A 22,510-nucleotide genomic window follows, 5' to 3' on the forward strand; every position below is an offset into this window, starting at 1 on the left:
TATTTCAACGAGCCAACACACACTGCAGCACCGAGGAAAATCACCTATACCGTGTATTCAAAAAGAATGGGTACCCAATGAACACAGTTCACCGATTTCTCAGCAACAAACCCAAACAAGCAGACAAAACACATCCAGAAACCCTAGCCACTCTCCCCTACATCAAAGACAACTCGGAAATGACTGCCAGACTACTCCGATCCCTTGGCATCATGGTAGCCCACAAACCCACCAATACACTAAAACAGCAGCTAATGAACTTGAAAGACCCTATACAGACAACAAACAAAACTACTGTCATTTACAAAATACCATGCAAGAACTGTAACACTACATTGGACAAACAGGCAGAAAATTAGCCACCAGGATACATGAACATCATTAGCCACAAAACAACATGACCCTCTCTCACTAGTATCCTTACATACAGAGGAGGAAGGACACCACTTCGACTGGGACAACACATCCATCCTAGAACAAGCCAAACACGCACAAGAATTCCTCGAAGCATGGCATTGCAACGGGAACTTTATCAACAAACCCATCGAGTTAGACCCCATCTACCACCCCCTGAGAAAAAGAACAGGAAATGACAACACCAACCCAAAGAAATCCAAACATATAAATAGAAAGCAGGAATCATCAGCAGTGCTTCACCCAGAGGCCCACTGAAGATGTTACCTAGTAGGGTGACGAAACGTCAGGACATGAACCTTCCAGCTCAGTGAGCAAACCTACATCCTATCATGGAGTCTTCAGAAATTGAAGAGAATGACAGGAGATGGTGGTAATATGACTGGACTAACTATCCCGAGGCCCAGGTGAAAGATCTTGGGGAAATGGGTTCAAACCTCACCAAGGCAGCTGGAGGAATGGAAATTTAATGAATAAATCTAGAATATAAAACATAATCTCAGTGATGGTGACCATTACAACTAGCATAGATTGTTGTGAAAATCAACTTTAATTCACTAATATCCTATAGGGGAAGGGAAATCTGCCATCCTTACCCAGCCTGGCCTACGTGATTCCAGGCCCACAGCAATATGGTCAACTCAGAAATGCCCTCTGAAATGGCCAAGCAAGACCACTCAGTTCATGGGCAAAGATGTGCTTAGGTGAACTGGCCATGCTAAACTGCCCATAGTGTTCAGGAATGTGTAGGCTAGGGGCATTAGTCAGGGCTAAATGTGGAATAATAGGGTAGGGAAATGGGTCTGGGTGGGTTACTCTTTGGAAGGTTGGTGTGGACTTGTTGGGCCAAGCGGCGTCTTTCCACATTGTAGGGATTCTATGAAATGCTGGCCCAGCCAGCAATGCCCACATCCCACATGAAAGAATAGCAAAACAAAAACTAGGACACTGTTTTATTTAATTCCAGGCAGTATTTTTCTAGTCAGCTGTGCCAGTTCATGCTAGACTCAACATGAACCTCATTTTCTCAACTACAATACAACCTACTTGCCCCACCATTGTTCAATTTTATCCTGTGATATTTAATTATATAATAATATTCATTAAAGTTTAAAAAATAATTGATCCCCCCACTTTTTATTGAAGCCAAACTAACTTCTTGATTACTATTCCCAGCCTTGGCCTAGGCTTGAACCTGTAACCTTACAGTGTGAGCACCCGAGTGCCACACCAGCAAGTGTCTTTGCCCGCTAAACAAATTGGGCAATTTTCAGTCTTTTTAAGAGGACAACTTTATTTTTAGCTTCTCCAGTTTTTCTTCCGCCCTTTATATCGCCACAAGGTCATGTACTTGCTTCCTCCAACAGGATGTGTGGCCCTTCCCTCTTCCTGCTCCTGAGCCTCAGCTGATGTGGTTCTTGAACCAATTAATGGTACCACCCAGTGATTAGGGATGTCCACAAGTTAATCATAATGTCATCGTATCAACGACCAAGCCATACACCATTCCGACCTGGAAACATATCCCAGTTCATTCACCGACACTGGGTCAAAATCCTGGAACTCCCTTCCCAAGGGCATTGTGGGTCTGCCTGCACCAAAGACTGCAGTGGTTCAAGAAGACAGCTCACCACCTCATGGGGCAACTAGGAACGGGCAATAAATGCTGGCCCAGCCAGCAATGCCCACATCCTTGGAACAAATCTTTTAAATATAAAAACTGGCCCAAATGATTTTCCATACTCACCTTTGGATAACATAAAAACTAACCAAATAAAAATAAAAAGCTTTGCAAATGTTGGCAGAATAACTAAGGAGTTGTAAAACATTCAGAACCACGGATCACAAGTTCAAGGTCCATTTGGTGGAAATGAAATTTTACAAGAGTGAGCGTAGGTCAGTCAAGACGTAGTTGGTCAACACAACAGGGCAGAGGGGACCGAATGGTCTCCTCCTGTTCCAAATTTTGGGGGCGGGGGTGTCGCTTCCTAGTTCTTACATGAAGTGACCTCACTTGGGTGAGTTGACAGATCAGTCACCAGGTTTCCGAGGGGGTGGTTTTGGGAAACTTGGTGCTTAACTGAGATGATCAAACAAGGAGGCACCTTGGCAATGCAAAGACTTGGGCTACTACTAGCGGAAGCCTACCTTGGTCATATATTACAACCGGCACAGAAACAGGCCATCCGGTCCAACTAATCACACTGCCGTTTACACTCCACTCAACCCTCACCAAGATCTGCCATCTACTCAAGCCTGTGCAGTATTTGGCTTGCGAGTTAACAGGGGCTCGATTGTGGTTACAAGCTTTGTGTCTGTTTTACCAGAGAGCAAGGAAACTTGACAGGATGCCAGGACTATCATAGTGTACTGAGAAAGCCGGCAGAAATCAAGGGAAGGCTGGCATTAGACAAGGGAAGCTGACAGCATCAAATTCAATCACCTTCTGGTACGTAATCAAAGAGGTTAACTCTGGCTTCTGATTACAGCCCACGCTTGCGATCTCTATTAACCTGGGGAGGCAAATCCATTCAGGAATGAACTGTTCAAAAAAAAGAGTGAAAACCTGGTTGAAAAATCTCTCATCCCCAAAATGAAAAAAGGAAAACTGAGCAGAGGCCAAAAGTCATTTGAAAATTTCAAAATGGAAATGGAGACATTTTCAGTTAAATAAGGGCAACTGAAATAAGATCAAGTTAAGGTACAGCGCAATCCTGATCTAGATTGAAGGGCAGCATGGTTTGAGGGGTCTGTCCCTTTCCTGATGTTCTCAGACAGACACTCTCTCAAAAGCCCAGTCGCTCCCCTTCATAGAAACTAAATTAAGATGGATTCAATGTAAAAAGGTAAAGTCACCATAGTCTCACTTACATTAGAGAGAGAGCTGACTGGTGATGGTTTAACTGGAGAGTCTCCACATAGTCATAACATACTGCGGCACAGAGACAGGCCATTTGGCCTAAACTAGTCCATGCCGACCAAACTGTCTGTCCACGCTAATGCCATTTCCCTGTACTTGGCCCATATCCTTCTAATCCTTTCCGACCCATGTATTGATCTAAATACCTTTTAAATGTTGCCTGCCTCAACCACTTAGAGTCATAGAGATGTACAGCATGGAAACAGACCCTTCGATCCAACCCGTCCATGCCGACCAGATATCCCAACCAAATCTAGTCCGACCTGCCAGCACCTGGCCCATATCCCTCCAAACCCTTCCTATTCATATATTCATCCAAATGCCTTTTAAATGTTGCAATTGTACCAGCCTCCACCACATCCTCTGGCAGCTCATTCCATACACGTACCACTCTCTGCGTGAAAAAGTTGCCCCTTAGGTCTCTTTTATATCTTTCCCCTCTCACCCTAAACCTACACCATCCAGTTCTGGACTCCCCGACCCCAGGGAAAAGACTGTCTACTTATCCTATCCATGCCCCTCAGAATTTTGTAAACCTCTATAAGGTCACCCCTCAGCCTCCGACGCTCCAGGAAAAACAGCCCCAGCCTGTTCAGCCTCTCCTTGTAGTTCAGATCCTCCAACCCTGGCAACATCCTTGTAAATCTTTTCTGAACCCTTTCAAGTTTCACAACATCTTTGGTAGGAAGGAGACCAGAATTGCACGCAATATTCCAACAGCGGCCTAACCAATGTCCTGTACAGCCGCAACATGACCTCCCAACTCCTGTACTCAATACTCTGACCAATAAAGGAAAGCATACCAAACGCCTTCTTCACTATCCTATCTACCTGTGACCCCACTTTCAAGGAGCTATGAACCTGCACTCCAAGGTCTCTTTGTTCAGCAACACTCCCTAGGACCTTACCATTAAGTGTATAAGTCCTGCTAAGATTTGCTTTCCCAAAATGCAGCACCTCGCATTTATCTGAATTAAGCTCCATCTGCCACTTCTCAGCCCATTGGCCCATCTGGTCCACATCCTGTTGTAATCTGAGGTAACCCTCTTCGCTGTCTACTACACCTCCAATTTTGGTGTCATCTGCAAACTTACTAACTGTACCTCTAATGCTCACATCCAAATCATTTATGTAAATGACAAAACAGTAGAGGACCCAGCACCGATCCTTGTGGCACTCCACTGGACACAGGCCTCCAGTCTGAAAAACAACCCTCCACCACCACCCTCTGTCTACCTTTGAGCCATTTCTGTATCCAAATGACTAGTTCCCCCTGTATTCCATGCTAATCAGTCTCCCATGGGGAACCTTGTGGAACGCCTTACTGAAGTCCATATAGATCACATCGACTGCTCTGCCCTCAATCTTCTTTGTTACTTCTTCAAAAAACTCAATCAAGTTTGTGAGACATGATTTCCCACACACAAAGCCATGCTGACTATCCCGAATCAGTCCTTGCCTTTCCAAATACATGTACATCCTGTCCCTCAGGATTCCATCCAACAGCTTGCCCACCACCGAGGTCAGGCTCACTGGTCTATAGTTCCCTGGCTTGTCTTTACCGCGCTTCTTAAACAGTGGCACCACGTTTGCCAACCTCCAGTCTTCCGGCACCTCACCTGTGACTATCAATGATACACATACCTCAGCAAGAGGCCCAGCAATCACTTCTCTAGCTTCCCACAGAGTTCTCAGGTACACCTGATCAGGTCCTGGGGTTTTATCCACCTTTAACCATTTCAAGACATCCAGCACTTCCTCCTCTGTAAACAGGACATTTTGCAAGATATCACCATCTATTTCCCTACAGTCTATATCTTCCATATCCTTTTCCATAGTAAATGCTAATTAAAATATTCATTTAGTATCTCCCCCATTTTCTGTGGCTCCACACAAAGGCCACCTTGCTGATCTTTGAGGAGCCCTATTCTCTACCTACTTACCCTTTTGTCCTTAATATATTTGTAAAACTCCTTTGGATTCTCCTTAATTCTATTTGCCAAAGCTATCTCATGTCCCCGTTTTGCCCTCCTGATTTCCCTCTTAAGTATACTCCTACTTTCTTTATACTCTTCTAAGGATTCACTCGATCTATCCTGTCTATACCTGACATATGCTTCCTTCTTTTTCTTAACCAAACCCTCAATTTCTTTAGTCATCCAGCATTCCCTATATCTACCAGCCTTTCCTTTCACCCTGACTGGAATACACTTTCTCTGGATTCTTGTTATCTCATTTCTGAAGGCTTCCCCTTTTCCAGCCGTCCCTTTACTTGCGACCATCTGCCTCCAATCAGCTTTCGAAAGTTCTTGCCTAATATCGTCAAAATTGGCCTTTCTCCAATTTAGAACTTCAACTTTTAGATCTGGTCTATCCTTTTCCATCACTATTTTAAAACAAATAGAATAATGGTCGCTGGCCCCAAAGTCTTCCCCCACTGACACCTCATTCACCTGTCCTGCCTTATTTCCCAAGAGTAGGTCAAGTTTTGCACCTTGAGTAGGTACATCCACATACTGAATCAGAAAATTGTCTTGTACACACTTAAGAAATTCCTCTCCATCTAAACCTTTAAACACTATGGCAGTCCCAGTCGGTGTTTGGAAAGTTAAAATCCCCTACCATACCCACCCCATTATTCTTACAGATAGCTGAGATCTCCTTACAAGTTTGTTTCTCAATTTCCCTCTGACTATTGGGGGGTCTATAATACAATCCCAATAAGGTGACCATCCCTTTCTTATTTCTCAGTTCCACCCAAATAACTTCCCTGGATGTATTTCTGGGAATATCCTCCTTCAGCACAGCTGTAATGCTATCCCTTATCAAAAATGCCACTCCCCCTCCTCTCTTGCCTCCCTTTCTATCCTTCCTGTAGCATTTGTATCCTGGAACATTATGCTGCCAGTCCTGCTTCTGTAATTGCTATGATATCCCAGTCCCATGTTCCTAACCATGCCCTGAGTTCATCTGCCTTCCCTGTTAGGCCCCTTGCATTGAAATAAATGCAGTTTAATTTATTAGTCCTACCTTGTCCCTGCCTGTCCTGACTGTTTGACTCACTTCTGTTCTCAGCTGTACCCGTCTCAGATCGATCTCTTTCCTCACTCTCTCCCTGGGTCCCCCCCCACCCCACCCCCACCCCCACCCCCACCTTACTATTTTAAATCCTCCCAAGCAGTTCCAGCAAATTTCCCTGCCAGTATATTAGTCCCCTTCCAATTTAGGTGCAATCCATCCTTCTTGTACAGATCATTTCTACCCCAAAAGAGATTCCAGTGATCCAAAAATGTGAATCCTTCTCCCATACACCAGCTCCTCAGCCATGCATTCATCTGCTCTATCCTCCTATTCCTGCCCTCACGAGCTCGTAGCACTGGGATTAATCCAGATATTACTACCCTTGAGGACCTCCTTTTTAAATTTCTGCCTAACTCTCTGTAATCTCCCTTCAGAGTCTCAACCTTTTCCCTTCCAATGTCGTTGGTTCCAATGTGGACAATGACCTCCTGCTGGCCCTTCTCCCCCGTGAGAACATTCTGCACCCTCTCGGAGACTTCCTTGATCCTGGCACCAAGGAAACAGCACACCATTCTGCTTTTTCTCTGCTGGCCACAGAAACATCTGCCTGTACCTCTGACTACAGAATCCCCGAACACAGTTGATCTCTTGGAATGTGACATACCCCTCATTGCATTAGAGCCAGTCTCAGGTGAGGGGAGAGGTTGAGGAGGAGTGACCTTCATGGTAGCCTCAGCCAGTGGAGGAATTTAACCCATGCTGTTGGCATCACAAATTAGCCTGTCCAGCCAACTAACCCCAGAGATGTGAGATAAACTGGGACTGGTTGATACCAACACTGGAGGGAAAAAGGATAACAACAAGAAGAAAGGAGCTCATTGCCACTTCAAGTTGGGCACCTCACCATGGAGGGCAAACCAAGCTGGGTTAACACGGTCTTCCATAAAGGCCCCCAGAATCGAAGACAGTCTCCATGCAGAATAAAACATGAGCCACCGTCAACCAACTTGTCGTCAGTCAAACTCATCCGCCTTGGCAGCATGGCAGTGTCCTTCAACACAGCTCGCCTCAGAGTCTCCCTTGTTGTGTGGCAATTGACAACTATTAGCATGATCACCCGAGGGTTTTGCAGGGGGTCAGAGAGCGACGCATTCATCTATTGAGGTGGTCACGGTCTTTCAGACTGAAAAGCTCTTTTCAGTGGCCTATTGAACAAATGGGATTCTTGGAATGTCTCCCCAGCATTCCCGAGAATTGGGACCTTCTTAAAGGGCAGCCCTTGTTATCAAGGCCAGTCAATTTTGGCAGCTGCCACACAAAGTACTAACTTGTCCTCCAAGATATTTGGGCTTCCAGGGAACAGAATTTAATGAGGTTAAAAGAAGATCGGAGCAGAATTCAAATAGGGTTGCAAGCCCTGCAGGGAAAGTAGATTCCATTGTGGCTCAGAACTCAACCACAACTGTGGCTTTCTGTACATTTTTTTTTAAAAAGACGAGACAATTCTGGCTTCCATTTTCAGAAGTTCACAGAGGAGGTGCCGTCTCCTGTGTCCCACAGCGAGTGTTTTCACTCACTCAGATTTGTAGCTTGCTCTGGGATGGATCCTGCTTAAGATATATTTCAGCTCTCGCTCTTAATCTCGTGATTCTTCCAAGTGTCAACACATCTAGACTTTGATTTCAGCTGTAAGTCCAAACAGTGAACAGTAGACAGTAAACGAAGCAAATAGGAGCACTAACAATATCGATATATATTTACCAAGTTTAACTAGCTCCGCAAGTTGAAAATAATAGTTCACAACTATTGTGCTAAATTAAGATATAAATAACATTCATTCATTCATAGCAGCTCCCTTCATTTGCTTGCAATCTACGAAAATCATCTTGTCTGACTCATTCTATTTTAAAGGCTACAGACAGGCTGACTACTTCGTTAAAAATGCTGATGATTACCTATGAACAGAAAAGCAAGGATGACCAAACAGACTGCAATAACACCGTTAAATCAAAATGCAAAAACAGCCATTCAAGAGGAAATTTAGCCCCTCGAAACTATCCCATGATTTTGTTTGTTTATTGCTAGGTCAATATCGTAATCGACTAACTTTGGTTCTGGAGCCCAACACACAAAAAAAAACACTCCTTTGGAAAAACATTTTCAGCCTCAGGAGCTCAGGGGAGAGAGACACACAGAGACACAGAAACACAAGTTCAGATTTCCATCCACATGCTTCCTGAATAGACCAGCTCTGGATTTCAACCCATCACCACCAACATGGCCAACTTCCATCATGCCAAACATGCCATCCCACTGAGACCCTGCACCCGCCTCCCCGAAACCACATTTAGTCATCCAAGGTAATATTCACGCCATACAAATGCCGGGCAATGACCATCGCCATTAAGAGACAATCTAAGCTCCACCCTTTGATGGTGTTACAGTCACTGAATCCTCCAATAACAACAACCAGAAGGCTGTCATTGACCAGAAACAGAACTTAACTAGCTATATAAATACAGTGGCTACAATAGTAGGTCAGAGGTGAGGAATACTCAGTGACAAAGTTAAAAGATCACACAACACCAGGTTATAGTCCAACAGGTTTATTTGGAATAACTAGCTTTTGAAGCGCTGCTCCTCCACCACTGACGCTCAGTAGCAGTAGTGTGTGCTATCTACAAGATGCCCTGCAGAAATTCACCAAAGATCCTCAGACAGCACCTTCTAAACCCATGACCATTTCCACCTAAAAGGATAAGAGCAGCAGATACATGGGAACACCACAGGTTCCCCTCCAAGCCACTCGCCATCCTGACTTGGAAATCTATCGCCGTTCCTTCACTGTTGCTGGGTCAAAATCCTGGAACTCCCTCCCTCAGGGCATTGTAGGTCCCCTCAGAGCAGGACTGCAGCATTCGAGAAGGCAGCTCACCACCTCCTCAAGGGGCAACTAGGGACAGGCAATAAATGCTGGGCCCAGCCAGTGATGTCCACTTATGAATGAATACAAAGAAAGCCAAGCTAGGATATTGTGTGCCTTAGAGAACAGAATTAGCCTCAGATTGCGCTGTCATTAGGTAGGGGTTCGTAAGGCACAGTGGTTGTGTTGCTACCTCTGAGCTAGGAGGCCCAGGTTCAAAACCCACCTGCCCCCAGAGGTGTTCACTGACAAAAATCTCTGAACTGGTTGATTCGAGTGATCTGTGCTGTCACGAGATCAGTGTTGTTAAACACTGAAATCCAGGTGTTGTTTGTTGTATTGTTAATGAGAGAATTCGAGGGAGTGAATAATAGTCTCTGTCACTGGGGCTGTCAGCTCAATACACATTTGGCACAGCCAACAGAGTGTGAACTTTAATCTTTCTCTCATGCTTCCCAGCAAAATAGCAAGATGAAAAGCAGGGTGGTTTCTCTTTGGATTGTTTTGGGCACTTTATTTCCTTGGTTACTGGTGGGATATCTGTGGTAAATAAAAAAGGCTTGGCAGCAATGGGTTCAGTGGGTGGCGTCCGTGCACCTCAGGCAGTAAGTTCTGGGTTCAAATTCTCCTACACAAGTCAAAGCAAGGCCAACTCTCCTGTCCAGTGCTGAGGGAGTGCTGCACTGTCAGCGATGTTGTCCTCCAGATGCATTGTCAAATGGAGGCCTTGCTTGCCGTTTCAAGTGGGGAGTTGAGTGGGTTGGCTTGAGGAGAGATTGAATAGACTGGGACTACTTGTTGGAATTTGAGAAGGATCTTATAGAAACATAAGATTATGAAATCAATATGTAAGGTAGAAGCAAGGAGGTTGTTTCCACTGGCAGATGAAAGTAGAAATAGGGGGCATAGCCTCAAAATAAGAGGAAGCAGATTTCAGCCTGAGTTGAGGGGGAATTTCTTCACCCAAAGGGTTGTGAATCTGTGGAATTTCCTGCCCAGTGAAGCAGTTGAGGCTACTTCACTGAATGTTTTTAAGGCAAAGATAGATTGATTTGTGAAGAGTAAAGGAATTAAGGGTTATGGTGAGCAGGCGGGTTAAGTGAAATCGTGGCTGATCTTATTGGCGGAGCGGGCTAGAGGCATGAGATGGCCTATTCCTCCTCCAGTTCTTACAACAGAGCTCGTGGTACTATTTGAAAGAAGACAGTGAGAGATTGTCTGACGCAATATTTAGTTGCTGAAGTATCAATACATTGATCATTGCCACTAATTAACTCTCTCACTTGGTTGCATCTGGCCTTTATGGATGGAGGTTTGCTCGCTGAGCTGAAAGGTTCATTTCCAGATGTTTCGTCACGCTGCTAGGTAACATCTTCAGTGGGCCTCAGGCAAAGCACTGCTAATGATAATTCCTGCTTTCTATTTCTATGTTTGGGTTGCTTTGGGCTAGTGTTGTCATTTCCTGCGGTACATTCCCACTGGAAATGACATCACCAGCCCAAAGAAACCCTAACACATAAATAGAAAGCAGGAATCATCAGCAGTGCTTCGCCTGATGCCCACTGAAGATATTACCTAGTAGGGTGACGAAACATCTGGAAATGAATCTTCCAGCTCAGTGAGCAAACCTACATCCAGAACCTCAACCCGAGCTACAAATCTTCTCAAAACATCTGGCCTTTGTTTCAGGAGAAGTCAGGTTCTCTAATGGATCAGGGCTTGCACCCTGTTTCAGGCCCTGCTTCTTCCGACACTTTGGGGAATTCTGCCAGATCCTAAGGCATGGGCCTTGCAGGGAGGCCAGTGAATTCTCCTGATTCTGATGAAGGAATCTCAGGCTAATTGAGTGGTGTGTGCATGTTAGAATGCTACCTCCGCCTCAAGGACTGCAGCTTACTGCCATCCTCACCAGGGCAATTTGGGGCAGGGAATAAATGCTGGCCCAACTTGCGATGCCCACTCCCCACAAAAAGAAAAACAAATGGTATTTTTATTTCATCGTCATTCCTCTCTCCACTCTATTCACCTGATCAACTTCCAGGCCACACTGACTGACTGATCATTGTCGACTGTGTGGAAGTGAAAGTGAAATGAAGTTGGCCTGTCTTGTTCTATTACTCATGGGCATGAGGCCATGCCATAAAGGCTGCTCCAGATTCAGATCGTTGGCAAAAGATCCAGAGAAGAGAGATATATGGGATGTTCCCCCCCCCACACCACCACTTTTAATTTAACAGAGTGAGTTGTGGTGATCTGAACCACTCTGTCTGAAAGACAGAAGGAAACAAATTTAACTGCATCTTTCAAAACAGGAATTTCATAAATACTTCATGGAACACACCATGTCTCCACCTTGTGCCATTTGCGGCTTGGGGGTGACCATTCCCCAGCACTACAAAGGCAGTCCACCACCACCTTCAAGGGCAACTAAGGACGGGCAGTAAATGCTGGGCCCAGCCAGTGACGCCAGTGTCCCATGAGTGAAAAAGTGAACAGGACCAAGCCATTCCATTAGATCCTGACTTCAGTTCTATCACCCTGAACGCAAGAAAAAATATCTATCAACTTCACCTCAAGAGTTCCAGATTTCTATTTTGTTTTCGCATGAGCAAGTGCTTTCAAACTCCTACTCTAAACTGGACTCTGAGATCTAAACTCCTTGGCACAATGTTGGGTTGCTCGCATGCTGTCGATCCATAGGCCATGATGAATCAATACTTGCAGAGCAAGAGGAAATAAAACAAACAGCAAAAATAAAAAAGGGGGGGAAATGGATATGGGGTGGGGGACCTCAAACAGAATGGAAGCCATTATGAGTAGGCCAAACAGGGACTCAGGCTTGGCGACTGGCCTTCCTCCTTTAGCGATGAAGGTAGCGCCAGTGCAGTCGAGAGGCGAAAAATATTTTTACACGTGCAAAGAAAAAACACTGACTGCACGCAGAGAGTATTACACCTGTGACCCAGCTGTGGCTATGTTTAAACTGACTGCAAACCGCTCCCAAAATATTATCATCCCTCTCGCCAAGCAGCGTGAAGCAGACAGACCGAGAAGAGATCAAGGAAAGCAGGAAACATAACACCATACAGTTTTTGCCATTTAATTGTTGCCACCACCCTATGTGTACAATGGCAGAACATCAAAGACAAATCAGTGAAAATTTTTCACTGGGACTGCTTTCCACCACCACCCAGTCACCCCAAGGTAACTTGCATTGATATAGCACCCAGAGTGTGGGAGGAAAAGACTTGAGGAACACAGTCAAAGTTTGACCCTGTGCCACATTAAGAGAAGGGGCAGGTGATTAAAAGCCTTTTTTAAAAACAGAAACAAAGTTAGGTTTTATAAATCAGAGGAGAGGGGGGTGTAGGGAGGGAATTCCTGACCTGAGGGTCCAGGCATGGCTGCCAAAGGTGCCAAAATCAGGGGTACACAAGAGGCCAAAATGAGAGGAGTGCAGTGATGGTGGGGCTGGAGGAAGTTTCACAGAGAGGGGTGGGGCCGTGTTAGGATTTGAAAAACAAGGATGAACATTCTCAAATTTACACTTTGCTTTCACAGAAGCTCGATTCAGTTGGCAAGCATGGGGCTGATGGGTAAATAGGACTTGGTGCGAGCTCTGACACAGGAACAATCAAGTTCCTGGAAAGTGGAATGTGGGAAAGGAACCAGAAATGCATTGAAATAGTCCAATCTGGAGGGTATCAAAGGCACAAACAAGGGTTTTGACAGTCGTTGAGCTGAGACAGGGGCAGAAGTTGGGAGGTTCTTTTCCTAGCACCCAGCTTTAGCTTTTGCCTCTGCTCAATTCACCAGATCCTGTCTTGACCGAGTGCGATAAAAGGAAAACTCTGACATTGGAATTCAATCCCAAAGTGTGTATCCATGCCTCGGACACAGTCCCTTTCCAAAATCAAAAATGGCTGGCCAGCAGGAGCCACAATTGGTACAGGCTTATTTGGTCACCTCAAGGTGGGCAGGCAGTCAACCCCTGGGGAGAGGTGGGGAAAGATATCAGTTTAACTGCCCCTTCCCCAGCCACTACTATCTTTATCAGAAAGGGAACCTGCAAATCTTGCTGAGGATATATTGAGACCCACAACCTAGGATAAGGGGTGAAAAAGGGAGAACACGGAGCTCTCTAGTCATCAGAGTCAACAACAGTGATGGTAGATTGGCACACAGGCTAATGCGCCATTTTCTTGGTTGCCCACTATCCCCCTAACCTGAATCAGCCCATAACAATTCAGATCTGGATATATGCCCATCAATTTAACCAGTGTGCCAACCCAACAGGCCACCACTGGACTGCAAGACTCTCTTTGTGCAAAGCTTTCTTGCATCGTCTCAATAGTCCTGGCATCCAACGGGCACAAATCTCCAACCTGATTTGAAAAGGCCACACGACAGCAGCTAGTGAGGAAGACAACAGGAGAGCAATGAAAGCTGGGCCTTGGCCTTACTTCAACCTAAGCTGATGCCCAGGCTGCCCCTCACCCAGTGAGTGCCCAGTTTTATTCCCTGGCACAGACATCCTTGAACACGTTTAACTAAGGAGCTAAACAAAAACCGGACAGTATAGTTCCAAATTAAGATCCTGTTTGGGCAAAAGATTAATTTAGCTTGTGCTTGGAGGACATGGTAACCTTTATCAAAATTTTATTTTGAGGTTAAGTCAAAATTATGAGCACTGTTGGATCAATTCCAAATGATTTAATTAGACAATAATTAATGAGATAATATGCATTTGAGAGCTTTATCTGGTGTCAGTGCCTCAGCTGTGGGAGCTGGGGAATGGTCAATACAAGATCTTGTTTATACCACTTAATTTTACTCCACATTTCTTGCCTATGATTTCATCACCACATTTGACCCCTTGCCATGCTTAACTACTGCATCGACCCTCATCTTTGCCCTTTTGTCACTTCCTCTTCCACTGCCCACACGTTTTCCAGTGGATGGATGGAGCATGCACAAGGCCTGCCCAAGTTAGTCAGATTTTTGATTGACAAGGGAGCCCAACGTCATGGGAACAGAGAGGAAAGTACAATTGAGGCTGCAGTCAAGTCAGCCATAATAACAGCCTGCCCCCTCCCCCCTCAATTTCTTATTTTCAACAAACCATATGGCTGAGGGGGCTCTGAAAGATCCCAGAGATCTACTCATCAAAAAGGGCAAGGAGTCTCTTTGGCATCCTGTGCCAACATTCCTTCACCCACCAGCACTAGAAAACCACATTAACAAGACCGTGCTGGGTGTGTGCAAAATGGTTGCCATCTGGAAGCATGACTGCTCTTCCAAAGCAGCTGATTGCGTGTGGTGCAACAGAACCCAGGTCATTCTTTCAATCTCTTGGGTTTAATCAATAATTTTTTTTTTTAAACATAGCTTCCCATGCACTACAGCAGAGTTGGCAAAGCTGTCATGGAGAGTTTAAAGCGGGGGTGGGGGGGTTGGAATTTGGAGACATACAAACAAAATTATTACAACTGGGAATCTAAAAAATGACAAAAGAGAGAATGCCTGAACAAAAAAAAATTCAAATGGCCTTTGATAACACTGTGTAGCTCTTGGAAAGTGTGTTAAGTAGGAAGAACAGAACAAAGTGGACAAAATGTAATGGGACAGGCTTCAACTCCCAGCTTCCACAGAGTTTCAGAGAAATGAAGAAATGTAATCACATTTTACATTTACGAGAGCTTAATGGAGAAGTCCACAGAAGCACAGGAAATTATGGAAAATAAGGTCTCATTAAACTCCTTAAAAGCATTTTATGGGCCCATGCTATATCTGCCACGAAAGCAGCTTGATGCAAAATGTCCTTGTTGTTAAATGATATCAGAGTTCAACACGTGAAACTCTAGTCAGTGGGACAATGATTAAAATGGGAACTGAAAAGTGTATTATTCTGATTACAATTTTGAAAAAGCACTCAAACACAAGATGAAAAGCTGGGAAAAAAAAACACAAGTCATGCTGTTCTATGGCAGCCATTTTGCGTAGTGCAAGATCTCACGTGAAAAGCGATGAGATGCAAGCCCCCTTTCACCTCTATGTGCTGGAGTTGACAGTGGGAGCAAACATGGCCGACGTTCCCAGAAAAACACCTAATTATTAAATGGGGCTCTGGGATCTTTAATGTTCATCTGAACTATTTCCACCTCTGTAATGCTACCTGACGTTGGCTGCTCCAACTCATCAGCTGCTGAAATCCTCAGCCATGCCTTTATTACCTCAAGGCTCCACTATTCCAACACACTTCCAAGATGGTCTTCCATATTCTCCATCACTGTCAAGTCATCCAAACCTCTACTACCCATATCTCAACTTGCACCCAATCCTATTCTCCCTCACCCCCAAGCTCACTGACTTCCAAAGGCTCCCAGTCAAGTGACATCTTGATTTAAAAGAAATTCTCACCCTTTTTGAAATTCTTTCACGATCCTGCCCCCTCCCAATTTCAACATCTCACCCAGTCCCCTAAGATCTCTGCACTCCTCTGACTCTGGCCTCATGAGCACTTCAGTTTTAATCACTGCACCATTGGTGGTAATGCCTTCAACTGTTTAGGCCCCAAGATCTGTCATTCCCTCCTTACCCTTCTTGATCCTGCTTCCCTCCTTAAAACATAGAAAATAGGAACAGGAGCAGGACTTTCCCACCATTTAATATGATCATGGCCAACCATCCATCTCAATGCCATTTTCCTAATTTCTCTCCATACTCCTTGTTACACTTCAACTCTTTCTTGAATGCATTGTATGGGAGAAAATTCCACAGGTTGACCATACTCTGAGTAAAGAAATGTTTCCTCATCACAGTGCTAAATGATTTACCCTGTATCTACTAGTTCTAGACTGTCCAACCGGGGAAACATCCTCCCTCCATCTAGTGTGTCCAGACCCTGTTTGAATTTCCCACATTTCAAATCATTTTTCTAAACTCTAGTGAATACAGACCCAGTTAACAAACCTCTCCTCATATGACAGTCCAGTCATCCCTGGTACCAGCCTAATGAGCTCCTGCTGCACTCCCTCAATGGAGAGGATATCCTTTCATAGATGGGGAGACCAAAACTGCACACAATACTCTGGGTGTGCTCTCATAAGTTCAGACTTGGGATGTCTTACTGAATTGAAGATGCTCCTTAAAACCATATCTTTGATCAAACTGGTGGTTACCAAACCCAATATCTCACATGGTTTAGGGTCAGATTTTGTTAATAACACTCCTGTGAAGCATCTTGGGACATTTTGTTAGATTTATCTAAAGCATTTTTGACATAGGTCGGTGTTGAATTACAGGATGAGGTGAGATGAAATGGGTTGGGAAGATGGTCATTTGGAGCACAAATCCTAACCCAGACCAGTTGGGCCAAATAGCCTGTTTCTGTGGTGCATGTGATGGGCAATGTAAGTTTTGGGATTGCTCGGCAAACCCAGCAACATCCTTCAAGATTAAAGGAAAGACCTCCACTCCCTCCGGTGTGTGGCCTCGGTCAGAGGGACAGAGAGAGTGAGAGAATGCGAGAGATGGTAGGAGAGCGGCAATACCACCAGACAAGTCATCCACAGGGATATGTGCACAATGGCCTGGGTTCAAATCCCACCACCACAGCAGCTGATGGAATTTAAATTTAAAATCAATAAATCTGGAATTGGAAGCACATCTCAGTCATGGTGTCCATGACAACATTGCAAAAACCCATCAGGTTCACAAATGTCCTTTAGTGCAGGAAACCTGGTGACATGTGACAGCAACGGGGTTAACTCTAAATTGGCTGAGCAAGCCACGACATCAATCAGGGGATGGGCAAATGCCAGCCTTGTCAATAATGCCCACATCCAATAAAATAAAAACGTGACTACTACAACTAAAAATAATATTAATTTGGGGATGCGCAGTGCCTACATTCTCCTCTTCCCTCCCCCAATTTTCTCATCTGAAGTTCGGGTAGTTTCCTGGATGCTTATCCATTTTTCTACAACGGTGAGGCAGTGACACTGAGGGGTAGGACACCATTGCCAAATCAGTCTGGCATTGTTGGTGAGAGATGTCAACTTGATAATCCCTCGATAATGCACGGGCATACATCTGGCAAAAATGAACAGCTGAGAGATTATTGTGATAATGCTACAATGTTGGGGACCAAAAACATGGTCCACTTGATGAATGGATGCCATTTTGACCTTGAAAAAAATGGTGCAGTTGGCTGATTACACTGGGGATTCAGACAGACATTGGTTATGGAAGAGTGGATCAAACTGGAAAGAAGGATTCCATTAAAAATCAAGTCAAGCGTTGTATATTTCAAGTAACTGGGATGCGAGGTGTTTCGATCGACTTGCTTTATTTAGTCTGTTCACAAGAGACAAGCAATCAGGAGCCCAAGTTATGCACCAAGTGGGCTGTGTGCAGAACCACCATGTTAACTTGTAGAAATTTCTGTTTAGCTTAGAGGGAAAAATAGTATGGCTGTTGTGGCACAGTGAAAGTGTCCCTACCTCTGAACCAGGAGACTTGGGTACAAGTCCCACCCGAGGTGCATGTCATAACACCTTGGAACAGATGGATTAGAAATATCGATAGGGAGATAGTCTGAAAGTAAGGGCTAGGTCATTCAGGGCTGATGTTTTCATGTAGAGGAGAGTGGAAATCCAAAACTCTCAGATTTGTATTGGATCCTGAGGGTTGTAGCACCAAAGCAAGTATACTGAGTTCTAATACACAAGGGCGATGGGTGTAAAAAAAAACTGTTAGTATTTCAGCTCATTAAGATGTGGGATACAATATTTTCCCCTTCGAGCACTTAGTCACCAAGCCTTCGAGCTCTAGTGCAGAATAGTTCACTGCAGGATGATGCTCCTCCAAATCAACAATAACCTGAGATTGCCAATTAGGGCCAATACCCTGCAGTGAGAGCAGCGATAGAGGTTAAGCTGTTGGAGAGTACCCAGGCAACAAGTGAAAACGTACTTTCTATTATGCATCTCAATGTTATGCTTTATTCTCCAAGAATTATTTCTCAAGTTAGCCATTTACAAACCCCAAAGAAAAATACAGAAGATGATTTTATTTCTTCTTTAAAATTAATCGTATCACATTTCTACCAACTCCTTCACTCAGCCCCATCAACCTCTCCACTCTCCCCACCCCACCCCATTTATGCAAGTCCAACATGCCAAAACCTGGAGGGTAGAGTTGATGGCCACGCCAGGCTCAAGCTGAGACCCATAACCAGTGGGCATCATTTATGCAGATTGCTGCTGCCAGTCTCCAGGAAGGTAATGCACCATTTCACATGAAAACTCTTCAAACCCACCCACAAGACAAGGTACCACAGATGGGCAGAATTCATCTCCCTCACCTTGTCAGATGGCAGTGCCACCAACAATAACTGAGCAAAGTTCAAGATCATCACTCACCTGTCCAGAGCAAGGGGTTAGTCACTAGGTCCCTCTGACCTGCCCCGCCATTCAAATAAAGATCATGGCTGATCAGACTGAGGCCTCAACTCCACATACCCATTAACTGCCCTCCCATGATCTTTTTTAGTCAAGAACCTATTCACCTTTTACTTAAAGCTATACAGGGAGCCAGCCTCTGCCACTCTCTGGGGATCAGGACACTTCGCAAGAATACCAACAGACAACCTGAAATTGGTTGAAAGTATAACTTTTCCCCTGCTCAGGATTATCCGACAAGCGTGTATGAAGAATTACACTTTTGAGTTGTCAGACAAGCTTGTGATGTGCTGCATTTGCTTTGTGCTGGAAGCTACAAAAAAGATTTTCATGGGACTCTATTCTTTGCAGACTGCCCCAACCCCACCCCCACTCCCATTTATCTTCAGCCTTCTGGACCACAAGCCTCATTCCTGATGAAGGGCTTATGCCTGAAACATCAATTGTTTCATTCCTCGGATGCTGCCTGACCTGCTGTGCTTTTCCAGCACCACCCTCTCGACTCTGAATGGGCGTGGTCAAGCTCCCACCCACAAAATCAGGATCTTTAGTTTTGGCATTCAGTAGTTGTGGCTGGGGTTCTCAGCAGGGTTGAAAGCTGCAGTAAATCTCTCCTGCCTGCTACAGTCAAAGTTCTCTTGATGTTCTTCTCTTGGGCTACTGAAGTTACAGTAAGATAATCGGTATCTGAATTTGCCTTTTACCAAGGGTGCATTTATGGGATGTTACTATATTGGAACAGTTAAATTAGTAATAGTTACTGTATCTATTGGTCTGTTAAGTTTTCCAGTAGAGTTAAGTTATTCCAATTCCTTCTTGATTTTGTTGTATTTTAATTATAGTGGATGAATAAAATGTGTTTTGATTTAAGTCCAGTAGTTTGACCAATTTAACTACATCTGGAATGCAACACATTACATTTACCTTTAAAGTAAGAAAAAGTTAGCGTTTAGACTATCATTGGAATAGCTTGAGGGGGTTTGGTCTGGTCTGTAACAGGTCTCTAGACTAATATTGCTCTCCTCTAGATTGGGGAGAGGACGCCAACCCACAAAACTTTTCAGGGAACATCTCAGGGACACACGCACCAAACAACCCTGCCTCCCTGTGGCTGACAATCTCAGCTCCTCCTCAGACTCCACTAAGGACATGCAAATCTTGGGCCGCCTCCATCTCCAAATCCTAGCCACCCGACACCTGGAGGAAGAATGCCTCATCTTCCTCCTGGCACCCTCCAACCACATCGACTTCACCAGTTTCCTCATCTCCCCTCCCCTCCCCTCACCTCATCCCAGATCCAACCCTCCAACTTGGCACCACCCTCTTGAACTGTCCACCTTCCTTCCCACCTATCTGCTCCATCCTATCACCATTACCCCTCACCTTCATCTACCTATTGCCTTCCCAGCTATCTTCTCCCAGCCCCACCACCCAATTTATTACTCAGCCCCTTTCTCACCTCCTCCCACATTCCTGATGAAGGGCTTATGCCCGAAACATCAATTCTCCCGCTCCTTGGATGCTGCCTGACCTGCTGTGCTTTTCCAGCACCACAATTTTTGACTTGAGATTAATAGTCTAGCGATAATACCACTAGGCCATCACATCACGTCTGACGTCCAGTCTTAAATGACCTGCAGTTTTTTCCTGAGTAGCATTTGGGAGACCAAAGCCATCATCTTTGCTTACTGTTATCTAACTCCATTAATATATATTCCCGTACCTTCCCATGAATGCTAGTCACCTCAACGGCTCCCTGTGGCAGTGAGTCCTCCATTCTCTGGGCAAAGATTTCCTTTGAACTCCCTGTTGGATTTATAAATAACAAGCTTATATTCAATGCCTCCTAAGTTTTAAACTCCTCTAGAATTGCGGGAAAAAAAAATCTACCATACCAAAGCCTTTCTTATTCCTAAAGATCTCCATCAGATCATAAAGATCTTCATCTTTCTGGAGAAAGGGTGACCTACCTGCAGGCTGTTTGCAAGATCTTGCAGGGCACAAGATGGCTGCTGGGTTTACCTCAGCAGCAACAGCTACCATAACGTCAAAAGGCAAATTGAATGCATATCGAGCATTTGGAGACCTGATGGGGGAACCGTTAAAAGGTGCTACATAGATGTCAGCCTTTACTCACTGGTTTCAAATTCACCACCAAACCCTTACTTCACGTAAAATTGCTAATTCTTCAGACTAAAATTGCTCCTGGAGATGGCCCATTGGACAAATACATAGGAAATAGGAGCAGATTATAATTACTATAGGGGGAGAAAAAGAAAAGGGATTTGAAAATAATCTGCTCTTGCATTTTGCAGCTAAAGTATTCACCAACATACATAACCCTTCAATAAATCAGGTTCAAAAACATTTAAGTTAGAGTTGACATTCATTCTGCTATTAACACCTACTCTGAAACGAGGCTTGGTCACTTCTCTGCAACCATTACCATTCCCTTTCATTTATGTTTTTTTTATTTCTAATCACCCTCAGCCTTTAACATTCTGTCCCACTTGCCCCTTTCCCCACCTTTTCTTCCAAATAAAACCTATCACTACTTCTCATCCCTCTTCAGTTCCAAAGAAGAGTTGTATTGGACTTGAAACATTGATTCAGTTTCTCTCTCCACCGATAGTCATAGAGCTGTACAGCGCGGAAACAGACCCTTCGCTCCAACTCATCCATGCCAACCAGATATCCTAAATTAATCTAGTCCCATTTGCCAGCATTTGGCCCATATCCCTGGTTAGTCTTTTCTGCAGGAGAAAGTGAGGTCTGCAGATGCTGGAGATCAGAGCTGAAAATGTGTTGCTGGAACAGCGCAGCAGGTCAGGCAGCATCCAGGGAACCGGAGAATCGACATTTCGGGCATAAGCCCTTTCTGCACCCTCTCAAGTTTAACAATACCAGGGAGACCAGAATTGCACACAATGTTCCAAACATGGCCTAACCAATGTTCTGTACAGCCACAACATGACGGCCCAACTCCTATACTCAATACACTGACCAATGAAGGCAAGCGTAGCAAACGCTGCCCTTACACCCTGTCTACCTGCGACTCCACCTACGAGGAACTATGAGCCTGCTGCCAAACCTGCTGAGTTTCTCCAGCAGACTCTGTTTTCAGTTATTTTCATGTACAAGGGTTGTATATCCCACTGGAGTGTGGGGGTGGGGAAGAACAGATAGCTGCAATGCTGTTGAGGTTGCCATCAGTGCCTGCACCTTCCCAGCAGCAATAAAACCCACACAGCAAAAATATATTGGACTGACCTTGAGGTTCAACACTGGGGCTGTCTCAAATTCAAGTCGTGCCTGTGTGTTTACACACTTGCTGTGTTTGTATTACAGCTTTCCTCGACAGGACCTGCACTTATGTGCTGAGCATGGTGTTTGTCAAGGTGAGGGAGAGAAAGAAAGGCTTTTTAAATCATGGTCAGCAGTAAACGTCTCGCAGGTCAGATAATGATGGAGCCAGCTAGCTGCAACTTCAGACCTCTGCTCCCAGACCTACAGTTCCACTTGCTGATTCAGCACCAGCCACATCCCCCATCCCAATGCCATGTCCCACAATCACCAACTTGAATCAGAATCACTGCAGCATAGAAGGGGGCGATTCAGCCCATCATGTCTGTGCTGGCTTGCCAAACAAGCATCAGAAGGGAAGGTGATGGCCTGGTGGTATTATCGCTAAGCTATTAAGACCCAGATAATGTCCTGGAGAACCTGGGTTCAAATCTTGGCATGGTGGAATTGGAATTCAACAATAAA

The 22,510-nt window shown here is 44.8% G+C and overlaps 1 protein-coding gene across 6 annotated transcripts in view; it reads right to left on the minus strand.

Annotated features, from left to right (window-relative positions):
- Positions 1-22,510, minus strand: part of LOC122543290 (RNA-binding motif, single-stranded-interacting protein 2-like) — a 261,569-nt gene that overhangs the window by 219,068 nt on the left and 19,991 nt on the right. The gene's annotated exons all lie outside the window — the stretch shown is intronic.

Source organism: Chiloscyllium plagiosum, unplaced genomic scaffold, assembly GCF_037043375.1.
Source record: "Chiloscyllium plagiosum isolate Xiang-an unplaced genomic scaffold, Cpla_swu_hap1 HiC_scaffold_53X, whole genome shotgun sequence".
Lineage (NCBI taxonomy): Eukaryota > Metazoa > Chordata > Chondrichthyes > Orectolobiformes > Hemiscylliidae > Chiloscyllium > Chiloscyllium plagiosum.